This window comes from Ailuropoda melanoleuca, chromosome 19 (genome assembly GCF_002007445.2).
Source record: "Ailuropoda melanoleuca isolate Jingjing chromosome 19, ASM200744v2, whole genome shotgun sequence".
Classification (NCBI taxonomy): Eukaryota; Metazoa; Chordata; class Mammalia; order Carnivora; family Ursidae; genus Ailuropoda; species Ailuropoda melanoleuca.
Window position 1 is genome coordinate 11,589,809 of NC_048236.1, and position 14,454 is coordinate 11,604,262.

The 14,454-nt window shown below is 43.6% G+C and overlaps 1 pseudogene; it reads right to left on the reverse strand.

The window, feature by feature from the left end:
- Positions 1-10,881: 10,881 nt before the first annotated feature.
- On the reverse strand, positions 10,882-14,192 carry LOC100467753 (annotated as a pseudogene).
- Positions 14,193-14,454: the final 262 nt, after the last annotated feature.

A 14,454-nucleotide genomic window follows, 5' to 3' on the forward strand; every position in this document is an offset into this window, starting at 1 on the left:
CTGCCTGCCTGGACGCCCTGGCTTCCGCCATGGGCTGAACCCAGAGAGCCTGTACCTTGGTCCCTGCCGCCACCAGTATAACCTGTCCCACCTCTTGCTCTGCCAACACTGAGATGCTGTGCAACTCATGCGTGGGCACACCTCTTCTCGACTGCTCAGAGGCCAAAGTACACCCTCGGCATCCATCCTGGGCCCCATTACAATTCTAGGCTTGGCTGAGCAACGTCACTCCATGACTGGTAGTCTCCATAGCTGAAATTCTTTAGCATCTTGTAGGAAGAGCTACAATATTATAAAAGTTATTAAGATAGCATATTTATTTTTATCTTTTTAAAGTTTACTTTTGTATTAGAGAGTGGGGGGTCGAGGTAGAGGGAGAGGGAGAATCCCAAGCAAGCTTCATGCCCAGCATGGAGCCCAACGTGGAGCTTGGTCTCATGACCCTGAGATCATGACCTGAGCTGAAACCAAGAGTCAGACACTCAATTGACTGAGCCACCCGGTGCTCCATGAGATAGCACATTGAGCTACTGACTGAATGTCAGCTTTATTTTATGGAGAAAATTCAGGATTTCACATGTGAACTGCCACAGTTTCCATTTCCTACTACTGTGCACTCACATGTCATCTACGTTAGACTGTCTGCTTCCCCCAGACCATAACTCGCCCTTGCAGCTCTTCTCCTGACCCTGACCCTTTCTCTCTTAGAGCTTGCTCCATCAGTGATCCACTTGGCCCCATATCTTCAGCCACTTCTATAGATTTGTTAAGTCCTATCCTTAATAAGCAATACACCTTGATCTTCAGCCCCCTCTATAGCTGCTCAGTTCCTCCTTTCTTTGCCAAGGTTTTTGACAAGGAGACCTATTCTTGTTCTCTCCCCTTCTAAATCCCTACACACCTCTCCACCCGGTACTGTGGGCACTCCTCCAATGCACCGTGGAAACGACTCTGACCAGGTCGCCTGGCCTCCGTGTTGCCATATCTGATGGACATTTTCCCCCCAGCTTTATTGAGATATAATTGACATATAACATAGTATAAGTTTAAGGTGTACAAAGTGTTGATTTAATACATTTATATATTGTGAAATCATTACCACTGTAGCATGAGCTCACATCCCATGGACATTTTGATTCAGCTCTTGCCTTTCTAGACCTGTCTACTGCATTTGGGTCTGTGGACAGCTCCTCCCCCTTGGAACTCCTACCTCAGTGCCTTTCCAACTTCTTTGACTGCAACTCAATTTGAGAAAGAACTTTTTACATAGCAACCCGGTAAACATGAACAGATACATAGCTGAAACTTAAGTTTCCTAACAGAGTGCACAAGAAACTCTTATATTTCCAATTTCATTCTTTTTCTGTGCTAGTTACAACCAAGTAAATTGATTTCATGGCTCACTAATGGCTTGAATCCTTGTGCTTTTGATTTCCCTGACACTCTCCCCTGCTTCTCCTTGTACATCTCTTACTACTCTCTTTGGTCCCCAGAATTTTTGATATTCCCCAATGTTCTGCCTTCAACTTTCTGTTTTCTCCAGGGGATCCCATCCTTCCTCTTCATGCTGCAGACTCCAAAATCTGTCTCCATTCTGGAACCTCAACATGCGCTCCTACAGAAAATGATTTCGGCCCCAGGGTCAATTCCTAGTGACCTGTGCTGGGTCGGCGTCGGGGGAGACCAGTCATCAGGTTGAAACTCAGGTACCTGCAGTGGATTTAGGACAAAGCTGCGAGCAAAACCAAAGTCAAAAGCCAGGTGGGGTTTCTGCAAGGATCGAAGACAGAACCAGTCTTCTGCACTGTAAAGTTCCTGTGTGTTCTTTCCAGTGTTCTCTCTCTGTACTCTATTGTTAGAAGTGAGTCACTAGACTCAGCCCACACGCAGGGGAAATCATCCGGCTTTATCATCAATATGAGAGGAAGAGATAGTAGCTCTCCTTTGCCGGGTGACTGCTGTTATGTGTCAGGCGCTGTCTAGGCTGCAGTACACTCACGAGTCCCATTCAGTTTTAATTCTACAACACTATGAGCTTGGTGGTGTTATCCATATTCGAATGATGAGGAAATTGAGGTACCAGTCAGATAATTTACATGCTCATGGTGGCAGCTCTCGTGCTTGAACCAGGCTGGTTTAATTCTTTCAATGGTCACTTCCAAAGGCAATCTCAGCCCCAGCATTTGCAAAACTCTTCAGGTCAAATGCCAAATGGGGCAGCGTTGTGGACAGACTGAGACACAGAAGTACAAGCTGCTTCTGTCCTCTGTAGCCTCCCGATTGGTTCCCCCAAGTTAGGCTCCGCTGGCCCAATTAGCCGTGGCAGGGATGACAGAGGGAGAAGTCGAATAGAATGAAAATGGCAGAGGGGAAATGAAGCCTCTGGGAAAACTCTTACAGGTTGAATAGCATCTATGGTATAGTCAACTGGTACAAAGTTGTGTTGGGGGAGAGTGGGAGGAAGGGAGGGCAAAGTGAGAAGAAGAGAGCATTTGTGAGCGCTGACTGGGTGAGCAAGGCGTGGAGACCAGAGGAGACTGGGTTTGGAAGTAGGGCATGTAGGGAGGTAAAGAGGATGATTACAAAGGAAGAGGAAGGAAATCTGCATAACTGACAGGACTTTATGGAAAGTAACTTTTGAAGTGGATACAGTGCTTCATAGGACCTAGTGTGCTTCTGGAAGAAAGATAATCTGCCATGGTGTAGTAATCACATGTGGGTTTTCCCTTCCCTATTAAAGATTCAGGGGAAAAGCCTCACCCAAACTGGGGCATTTTCAGTGGAGAGCTCTATTTCTCCTGCCACTTGACAACCTGTTGGACCAGGTTTCTCTATTACATTTACATGTTGTGTCAAGTTAATCACTGGAGACCTTTGCCTGCTTCTCAGGTAGCCAGCATGTTAGGCAGAACAGAGTTGGTCTAAGAAAGTGAGGATTTTCCAGAACTGTGGCTGAGATCAACTCGCCTGTTAACTTTCTAGACTCTCAGCTCAGCCCTTCTTCTGAAAACTGGACGTTATAGGCACTGTTTCTATTCTTGTGGCTGCTTGTTACTCTGCCTTCTGCTGTGTGAAATCTTGTCTCTACAGTCTTTGAATGGCAAATAGGAAAATTGTAGTTTCCTTATTTCTACATGAAGTTGTACTAAAAATCACTTTTATTCTCATGTTTGTTTTACTACTGTGAGTCCCCTGGAAATTGACTCTGAGCTGGAGATGTGCTTGCAGGAGGTTTACTGGGGAATGTTCTCAGCAGCAACACTGTTAAGGGAGCAAGGGAGGCAGGATGGGGCCTTGGGAGAAGCTGAGCATGAATGAAGTTGCAACAGAGGGCTCAGCCCATCCAACTGAATGTTTGGGAGCCCAAAGGAAGCAAGAAATAGAGTTCTGTACCCCACAACCAGTAAGTAGGTGCAGCTGCCTCTGGAAAGGATGCCTAAGCTTGGACAAGGCAGCTCCCTTCCATGTAAATCCTCCTGGAGATGGGGGATGGGACTCAGGGGTGAGCAATCAGCAGACACTCAACAGCTGGACAGTGTGAAGGGGCATCTGTCTTGCACATTGCAGCACCCACGACAGATGTGCTGTCTGCCTCAATGGTCTGAGTATTTTATGAGTATTTGTACAATATTCAATAATTTCTCTTGTGGGACTAATTTTTTTGAACTCACTTTTTATTAGTATTTATTGTATCTTATGGGGAGAGATTTGAATCGTTGACTTATTAAGTACCATCCTGACTCCAAATGCCCTAAATTGTCTTCTGAGTCTGAAGTACATAGTTTATATAGTTCCCTCTTTCTGATTGTTATATACTCTAATTTCTACTCCAGTGAAAGCCTTCCCTATCTTCCACCTCTTAAATCAGGACTAAACCACTGGTGATACATTTTGTTATTAATGGTTTAGTCAATCAAAGGGCTGGAGAGGTTGGGTTCTTTTACTTTTTCTTCAAGAATATTTTAAAAAGTAAATTTACAAAATGGCAAATTGTTGTACCATCTCATATTTCCTTGATTTCCTGCAGTCTCTGTTTCTCCATCATTGACTTAAAAAATACAAAGTCAGTGTATACATTCAGCATTCAGCTAGAGATACACCAGGAGAAATACAGCAGTGAGTGTTTTTCCTCTGCTAAAAGGTTTTAAAAGGCATGGCCCCTATTATTTTCATCAAATATATATGGTTACATTTTGTGTGCATTTCGAACAATACCATATGAAATTAAGCCTCATTTTCTGCACACAAAAAAGGGGAACAATTCTAATCACCTCCTAGCCCTATCTGAAAAAGCTTGCTAGCAGAGTAAATTGTAGACTAAATTTGTGCTATTTCCATTTCATGGCAAAAGTTCTCTTGTGAGCAGNAAGAAGCGGGCTCACAGCAGAGGAGCCTGATGTGGGGCTCGATCCCACAACGCCGGGATCACGCCCTGAGCCGAAGGCAAATGCTTAACCGCTGTGCCACCCAGGCGCCCCTAAGCCTCATTTTCTGCACACAAAAAAGGGGAACAATTCTAATCACCTCCTAGCCCTATCTGAAAAAGCTTGCTAGCAGAGTAAATTGTAGACTAAATTTGTGCTATTTCCATTTCATGGCAAAAGTTCTCTTGTGAGCAGAAATAGCTGCTCTCCTCAGCACGGTCATGTGAACCACACTTGCTTATGAGCATCAGTGCTTCTCAAGGACTTTCCCTGTAAGAAAAGTTTAGCACGTTTTTTTAAACATCCTATAACAACGTTTTGGAAGCATTTATTACAAGCTGGTGCCAGCGCTGGGCGATGTGCCTCTGAATCAAAACTCAGAACAGAAGATATAATAAGACATTGGGAAGAAGGCCAACAACCACCGCTGTAATTGAAAAGAAAATTCTCTGCAAAATATTAGCACGGATGCTTAGAAAATAGAAGGCAGCAGTAAAACAGGTCTACTTTGAAAGTAGCAAAAAAAAAACAAAACAAAACCAAACAAACAAAAAACAAACAAACAAACAAAAACCCANCAAAAAAAAACCCCCAAAAACCTTTATTACCAGAAAGGATAATGGAAAAATGTTGGAGACATGGCTGAAATACGAATCCCACCCTAAGGAGGCCCTGAGTTTACAATGCTTGTATGTGTACACTCTCTGGGAACACATCTCCCTAATTTAAATTTATTTCTATGGAAAAACTAAACAAATTATGTGAGTTTTGAAGTGTGTGAATCGTTGGGAATACATCTCTCACAGTTAATCAACAGTCTATTTTAAAGGGTTTGATTTTGTTTTGTTTTATTTTATTTTGATCTTTTTTCTTTCTCTCTCCCTTTTTTCTTTTCTTTTCTTTCTTTCTTTTTTTATTTTTTTGTGCTAAATTCCGTGACGTATAACTGACTTCAGGCTATTCGTAAGGGGAGACGAAGCAGTACATGAAGGAGAGGCTACAGAAGCAAGGAAGAAGGATGGGGGTGTGGAGGGAGACGTGTGAAGGAAAGGACGGAAGAACTCGAGAGGGTCTCAGTGGTAAGGAGATGTCTGGTTACAAGAGGGGGAGAAATAGTGGTGGCAAAGCAGCAGCCATCTAGCTGGTGAGGCAGTCTGACCAGCAGGCAGAAGTCGGACCTGATTTCAAATTGGGGCTTAGCTCCTCATGACACAGCTGAGGTTTGCCAGTCAACTGCTGTTTACTAAGTTCCTGTTATGTGCTGGGCATTGCCGCACACTGGAGATAATGGCGACTGTACGGGACTCCTGCCGTCATGGAACCTATGCATCACATTGTTAGAAAGAATGTAATTGCAGAAAAGCTGCAAGGGAGATATAGAAGGTGTTATGGAAGGGTCTAGAGAAGGTTTTATTGACTAGGGTGACAATTAATGTGAGACCTAAAGAATTTCCTTGACCACCTCAAGACTCTGAGTCTCAATCCTGCATCTGCGTCACGAACGTGACAGTGCTTATGACACAGGGTTCTTGTAAGGATTGGGAATGAGAGTTGTAAGGTTTGGTAAAGTTTTACTTGGGCCCCCAGACTGCAGTCTGCTGATGCCTGCCTAGACCATCCTTACATGTTTCTTGTACTACGGGAGAGAGAGGAACCTCCGTATGATTGAAGCCACCATACCAGACGTTGAGGCAGCTGTGCCCTGCCCACCGCTCAGCTTCTGCTACAGGCACTGTTGACTTTCTGAGAAGTTTCTGTTGGTGCAGCTCCCTCTGGCTGGAGTGACCTTTCTGTCACAGTCCCCCTGGTGTGGTGCAATCAAATACCACAGCTTAGGCCCAGGGGCTCCTTTCTAGCCAGCCCTGCCAGGCTCCCCCAACTAAGAAATGAACTGCCTGTGAGCAGAGACCATATGTTGCTGTTTCCATTCATCAGGATCTAACACAGCAGAGCCTCTGTGCCTGCCTGACCGAGTGAGTAACTCTCCTCTTCAGTCACTACTAACAACTAAACCGATCACTTTACCTATGAAACAGATAACATTTATAAGACCAGAAAGCAGAACAGACCACTTCATTGAGAAATAATCAAAGGAAGGCCACAAACTAAGTGGGTGGTATGAGAGGGAGGGAAAGCTCTCCCCAGATAACATTTATAAGACCAGAAAGCAGAACAGACCACTTCATTGAGAAATAATCAAAGGAAGGCCACAAACTGAGTATTTTCCTCCAGGTTTATTTTTATTTTATTTATTCATTTTCATGTTCCGTCTATTGTGAAATCCTGACCTTTTGAATCAACCTACTCCTTCCACTTGTGTCTACAGTTGAACTCCTTCCTACATCCTGACTCAGTTTTGCACTGACACTGGCAATGCTCTTCCTTGAAACAGCACTGCCCAGACCACGTCCTGCTTGGATTCTCTTTGTCATTTCTGTGCCTGTATTTTCCCAGTTACCCCGAACACCTGTCTAGTTTCCTTGCTCTTCACCTGGTAACGTGGGATGGTAAATGAAACTTCTGCCTGAGAGCCTAAGAAGATTAGCGTGTAAGTGACTTGGGAAAGAGAGCATTCTCCTCTGGAGAACCCGTGAAGAGGGAGAGCTTGGAGCTGCATGATGAATTCCGAACCTCATTCCTATACCAAGGGTGGAAAATGCTGGAAGAGCAGAGAATGGGGACTCGCATGCAGGAGGAGTTGCGAGTGTGCTGTGAATGCCCCCCTTCTCCCCCTCTTCCCCTGGAAGAGCCATTTCAGCTCAGCTCAGAGAAGCTGAAGACGCCACCCGAGCCCTAGGAGCTTCAGGCGGCCAGCCAGGTAGCGATGCATATGCCCAGGCCCAGGGAATTTCAAGGAAGGTCCACGTTGATGGGGCGGATTGTCAAAACACTCACCAAAGCACCAGTGACAAAAACAGTGTCACCCAATCACCAGCCAAAGTGCATGAAGCCAGCTTACAATAGGGCCAGTGGGGGGAGAGCTTTCCCTCCCTCTCATATCACCCACTTCCTCTTATGGGGGGGTGGGACCTCCAGCACCGCAGGGGGCGGGGCTCCAGCGCAGCTGAGCATGCTGGCAGAGGAGGAGATGGGTTACCGGAGCAGGAGGAGGGCTGCTGACCTGCCCTTTCTCCTGCGGCTGGGATCCTGCCCGGGGCCAGGCCTCACTGGAGAAAGGTGGGGAGGCATAACTTCATATCTTGTGCTCATTTGGACTCTGATGGGGGCCTGGTGTTCCAAATTCTGCATTGAGCATGTTTGCTTTAGCTATGAGTGACCAGAAGAACCACAGGGAGAAAGGGGGGGGGACTATTTGGTGCCTGTTTCCCCCACATCAGGCTTGTTTAATAAATAAATTAATAATTTTCCCACCTGTATTTTTAACTTGTAAAGACAGTGCAGTAGTTATTATTTCTAGTGATTTTTGCCAAAATTAAAGGAAAGAAAATTGAGAAGCAAAATTATATGCTTTTGAAATTGGGGAATGAGGGTGTATTTGCTAAAAGTGAAGAAATATCACCCAAGGATGTTAAGGACTGAGCTCATTCTGTCATTAACTACATCGCCACACACTGAAATAATATTTCATAAAAGTGCCTTTCACAGTTCAGCTATCTCTGGGATTCGGACTCTGTGTTATTTTCCACTCCTGCTCTGCAGCCCTTCGGAGAAGAAAGCAAACAGAATCACTGGAATCTATTCAGTTGGGGGAATCCTGTGGAAATACAGAAGACATTCTACTTAAGATTGAAACCTCCCGAAAAGGTTGGCTTTAAATTTCATGTTCTCCTTAGGGAAGTATCTTAATTTGAACTTCTTGTTAAGCCAAAATGCCACAGAGGATAAAATATCTTCAGAGTTTGCTTTAGCTGGGCTGCTAAAAGGAGGCAAGTGGAAGAAAACCAGCATCTGGAATAGTACAGCTGACGTCTGAAGGTTTCATGGGTTTGGGAGTGACAGGGATGGGGGTGGCTGTGGCATCACCTTCATTTTGCCACAAATCTTTTGCAGAATGGCTTTCTTTCACAACCGGGTATGAGCGTCATAAATACTCCTGTTGCTGTGGAATTTGAAATGGGCAAGCCTTGGTTTAAGGGACCAAGGTCTTGATTTGAGAGGAGGTGCTCCATCAGAAAGAACTACTCACTTGCGCCATGAGTGTGGCCGCTCCCACCCACTGGCCTCTGAGAATGCAGGGAGAGCACTCTCACGCCAGGATGTTGCTGCTGGCACTGGCCAATATCCACCCTTTATAAGGCAAACTCTTTACATCGAAAATTATTTTTATGTTAACATATAATACACAAAAAGAGTTTATATGTGTGTGTACTCAAAAGAACAGTAATAGATATTAAACAAGAACCCCCCCCACATACACACAAATAGACACATAGATCAATGGAACAAACAGAGAGCCCAGAAATAAACCTACACTTAGATGGTCCATTAATCCATGACAAAGGAGGCAAGAATTTACAATGGAGAAAAGACCATCTCTTCAATAAATGGTGGTGGGAAAACTGGACAGCAACATGCAAAAGAATGAAACTAGACCACTTTCTCACGCCATCCACAAAAAAATAAACTCACAATGCGCCTGTGTGGCTCATTTGGTTAAACATCTGACTCTTGATTTCAGCTCTGGTCACGATCTCAGGGTTGTGAGATTGAGCCCCGAGTTGGGCTCTGTGCTCAGCAGGGAGTCTGCTTGAGATTCCCTCCCTCTCCCTATACCTTTCCCCCCTTTCTCTGTCTCTCAAAATTAAACTCAAAATGGATTAAAGACCTAAACGTGAGACCTGAAATCATAAACCTCCTATAAGAGAACATAGGCAGTAGTTTCTTTGACATCGGCCATAGCAACATTTTTTTAGGTATGTCTCCTGAGGCAAGGGAAACAAAAGCAAAAATAAACTATTGGGACTACATCAAAATAAAAAAAAAACTGTTTTACAACAAAGGAAACCATCAACAAAACAAAAAAGCAACCTACTGAATGGGAGAAGACATTTGCAAGTGATATATTCTATAAGGAGTTATATCCCAAATTTAGAACTTACACAACTAAACACCAAAGAACCCAATTTAATTAATCCAATTAAATTGGATTTAATAATCCAATTAAAAAATGGGCAGAGGATCTGAATAGACATTTTCCCAAAGAAGACACACAAATGACCAACAGACACATGAAAAGATGCTCATCAGTCATCATCAGGAAAATGCAAATCAAAACCACAATGAGATACCACCTCACACGTCAGAATGGCTAAAATCATAGATGCAATAAACAACAAGTGTTGGCAAGGATGTGGAAAAAAGGAACACTCATGCACTGTTGATGGGAATGTAAATTGGTGCAGCTGTTGTAGAAAACAGTATGGGATTCCTCAAAAAATTAAAAATAGAAATACCATATGATCCAAATTTCCACTACCGTGTATTTACTTATAAAAAATGAAAACATTAATTCAAAAAAATATATGCACCCTTATGCTTATTGGAGCATTATTTACAATAGTCAAGATATGGAAGTAACCCAGGTGTCCTTTGATGATGAATGGATAAAAAAGTGCTACACGCACACACACACACACATGCACACACACACACGCACACACATGGAGGAATATTATTCAGCCACAAAAAGGAATGAGGTCTTGCCATTTGCAAAAACACGGATGGATCTAGAGGGTACTGTGCTAAATAAGTCAGACTGAAAAAGACAAATATATGATTTCATTCATATGTGGAATCTAAAAAAAACCCCAAATGAATACACTAGCAAAAAGCAGAATCAGACCCATAAATACAGAGAACAAACTGATGGTTGCCAGAGGTCAAGGTGGTGGGGGGATGGTCCAAATGGGTTAAGGGGAGTGGGAGATACAGGCCTCCAGTTATGGAATGCATAAATCATGGGATTAAAAGATACAGCACAGGGAATAGAGTCAATGGTATTGATAGCTTTGAATGGGTACAGAGATGGTGCCTACACTTGTGATGAGAGTAGCATGCAGTCTAGAGATGTGTTGTTGAATCACTATGTTGTACACCTGAAACTAATGTAACATTGTGTGTCAACTATACCCCAAAATTTTAAAAAAAATGACAACCCTTACATATCAGCCAACTCAATAAACAGAACATTGCCAACATATTTTAATTCCTCTCTGTGCCCTAACGGATCGTGGCCTTTCCCTCCTCACACTCCAGAAGGAACCTCTCTCCAGAATTTTTGTTTCTCCATCCCTTGCTTCTCTTTTAAATTTTACCACACATATGTATATCACTAATTGATACATTACTTAGCTTTGTCTATTTTTGAGCTTTACATATATGGAACTATGTATGGTCTGTATTTTGTATCTTGCTCTTTCATACAATTATATTTTTGACATTCACCCATATCAATACATGTAGCTCTCCTCCCCCCCCCTTTTTTTAGTCTCTGAAGTTATTTAATTCTCAGGAACATAAAATAATTGGTATGCATTTTGGTACTGAGGTCATGAACTGTCGAGAAGAAGCAGCAGTGTCTCATAGTAACAGGCTTTGTATCCGACAAACAATTACAGTGTCGAATCTTCTGGGAACTCTGTGATCTGTTCTGCACTTGGTCACTTTGCAGTAGACCCTGGAGTTGACACTTTCTTCAGCTGTAGTCTCTGACATTCCTGCATCTTCCTCCTCCTCATGTAGGTCCTTGGAAATTATTTGTCCAGCTAATTTAATGCTCAGTCCTTCGTTGTACTCAAGCTTCCTTTTCATTTCAAATTGTGGCTTGCTTTCTTGTTCTCCAGGTGAGAGGTCACTGCGCTCCTCCTCCTGCTTTCCCGTTCATGAACCCGGCTGCGAGGCTTCAGCAGCAGCTAATTTCTGAGCGAAGGTATCTGGGGTCAGGGCTTCAGAGGTTTCCAGATCACAGCACGCATCTTCACCGTCACACCGTACAGTGGTAAGGAGGGCTGGGTTCGTCTATTTCCATTAACCCATAGTCTTTGCTGAAAGATATGTCGCCAGGATGTTCATTTCGTCCCACTCCTGGGATTTTTTTTACCCAGCACTTTGTCGACACCCCTACCGGGGTGTTCTGCTGAGGCGGCCAGAGAGGGAGCCTCAGAGCTTGTGTTTCTCAGGACCCCCTTGATGGGCCGATGTGAGGCGGTCCGGGGCTCCGGTGGTCGGCTCAGCCTGGCTGCCTGGCTCCGGGTCCGGGAAGGAAAGGGCTGGGTGCCAGCACGCACTTGCTGCACAGCCGCGGAGCCCGCCTGGGGCAAAAGCCACTGCACCTGCTGTGGAGACGGCTACCCGAGTCACGACACGATGACCCCGATACCAGTTGTCATGACATGCCCTTCGCCACCGACACTTATCCACCACGGATGCCGACGCTCTCCTTCCTTTTCAGCGGTGTGTAATGTTCTGTGGGATGAATCCATCAATTTTATATGTTAGTTCTATCCTTGATTGACATCAAGATATTGCCATTTTTTTTCCCTCTTAGGAATTACTGCTACCACGATCACTCTTGAATGTGGCTTCTGCAGTGCACCTACAATAGTTTCTCTTTGGTTACAACCCCTGGAAATGTGCTAAAGGTAAAATGTCAGCACGTGCAGTTTTATAGGTGACACCAAAATATTTTCCAAAGTAGTTGCTCCAGTTTAGAATCACCCCGGCAGTGTATAGGAGTTCCCCTGTTGCACATCCTGGATTATCAGGTACCGTCGGACTGCACAGCTTTATCAATCTGGTGCGTGTGAAATGAGAACTAATGATATTAATTTGCATCTGCCTGGTTAATGCAATGTCTACCTTAATACGATTGGACATCTTTTCAGGAATTATAGGTGCTCTTTTTTCCTCTTGTGAAATTCCTGTTCCTAACCTTTGTCTGCTTTACAGGGTTATTGCTATTTATTTTTTATTGTGTCATAGGTGTTCTTTATTTGTAGTCTCTGAAGCATCTGGAAATACTGCTTCCCAGTCTGTGCCTCATCTCTTCGCTCACTTTATGATGGCTCTGATGAACAGCATGAACAGAAGTTTTAAAATTCTGACTTAGTCGAACATACCAACGCTTTCTTTATGGTTTGTATTAAGAAATCCTTCCTCTGAGGTCATAAATAGAGTCTTTTCTAAGTGTTCAAAAATTTGGCATTAACACTTCAGTTTCTTAATCCACGTAGAGTGTATGTATGTACATTATGCCTGATCGGGTTGATATTTCATACCTGCGTAGGTATGCTGGTGCCGGAATACGGGATAGAAAGCATAGCACAGCCATGCACGTCTTTGGTGAGAAGCTGCTGAACACTCCAGCGGCCATTCTTCAGCCCCACGGCGACAGTGCTGATATAGGGAAGGACATCACGCTGGCTTAGAATCTCCAGGCTCCGTAGGAACCAGTAACTCTTCTAACTAGGACATAGCCTTCAGGTGCTGGCAAGGAAAATGCCTAGTTAGAACTTATGTGGCGTCAGGGAAGCTTCCCACAAGATATTTATGGTTCATTTACAGTCTTCCAGAACAAATATATTCAATCAGGGGTAATTTCTTATCATAAGCATTGCTGCTTCAACACACAGCTGAAATTCTACCTCGATCAGGTTTCAAGGGAAACAGAAGAGAAAAGGTAACCCAAGGTCAATTTTCCATACATTCTGTATGTGCGCGTGCGTGTGTGTGTGTGTGTGTAGAGTATGAATAGGGATCTATTTTCATCATTTTCTGTGTGGATAATGTGTTCTCTCAGCACCATTTGCTGAATAACCCATCTTTCTCTCACTGATCTGCAGTGCCAGCTAGACCGTTTTCCAGCCTTTGCTACACATGTGAGTCTGTTTATTAGCTCTCTGTGTGTCCCAGGACCACCCTGTCCTGCCTACCACCCCAGTCCTAACGAATGCAGTGCTATCATAAGCCTTGATATCTGGAAGGTCAAGTCTGCCTCTTCTGCAGACAAGTCTTGTCAATTTGGGAGGGTGTTTTTGATCTGTCCACTTAGCTAGGCTATAGTCCCCGTGAAGCAGTCTAACTATTGCTGTGAAGTAATGTTGCACATGTAATTAAAGCCCTTAATCAGTAGACTTTAAGAAGATTATCCTGGATTATCTGGGTGGGCCTCATTGATCTGTTGGAAGACCTTAAATGTAGGACTAGGATTTCCCCAAGAGAGAGAAGAAATTCCATCTGTGGTTGCCGGCGTTGGCCAGTTCCGGTTCAGTTCCATCGTGCTTATGACGGCCTCCTCTATGGATTCTGATTTTGCTTAGCCCATCCCAACAGTCACGTAAGCTAATTCCTTATAATAAATCTCTCTGTCTCTTGCTGTCTCTCTGTGTCTCAGTCTCTCTCACTCTTTATATAAAATATATATGCTATTTATTTATCTATTTATCCTGGTTCTATTTCTCTAAACCTTGACTTGTATACTATTCTTCGTTTCTTTATTTTATGCAAATCACAAAATTACAAAATTGACTTGTCGAGTTGCGCAAAAATACATATTTGGGTTTTGATTTACATTACAGAGACTCTGTATGCTAATTTGGGTGGAATTGACGCCTTCATAAAATTGAGTCTTCCTATCCATATTTTTCCACTTGGGTCTTATATATATCTTTCTATAAAGATACAAAATTCTCAGTAAAACATCTTGTTTTAGTAGTTAATACAAATGCTGTGTTTTAAACTTCTTTCTTATTACCTGAGTGCCCCTCCAGGTTCACATTCCCTTTTCTTCACCTGAGACAGAATCACCATTCTGGTCTTTATAACAATCTCCCTCCTGCCTTCCCTCCCTCTCTCCCTTCTGTCCTTTCTTCCTTTCCTAGTAGTTTTGCTGCTCCTGTGAGAATTTGTCAGTAGTCTGGTTCAGAGCCTTACCTAGATGGAATCATGCAGCAGGTGTACTTTTGTGTAGATACTTGACTTAAATCAGTGTGAGGCCACATTAGTACTGAACCTTCGCTCTTCCTGGGGAAATAAACATTACAAGGCGTCCCTTTCATCTCTTAAAGCCTTT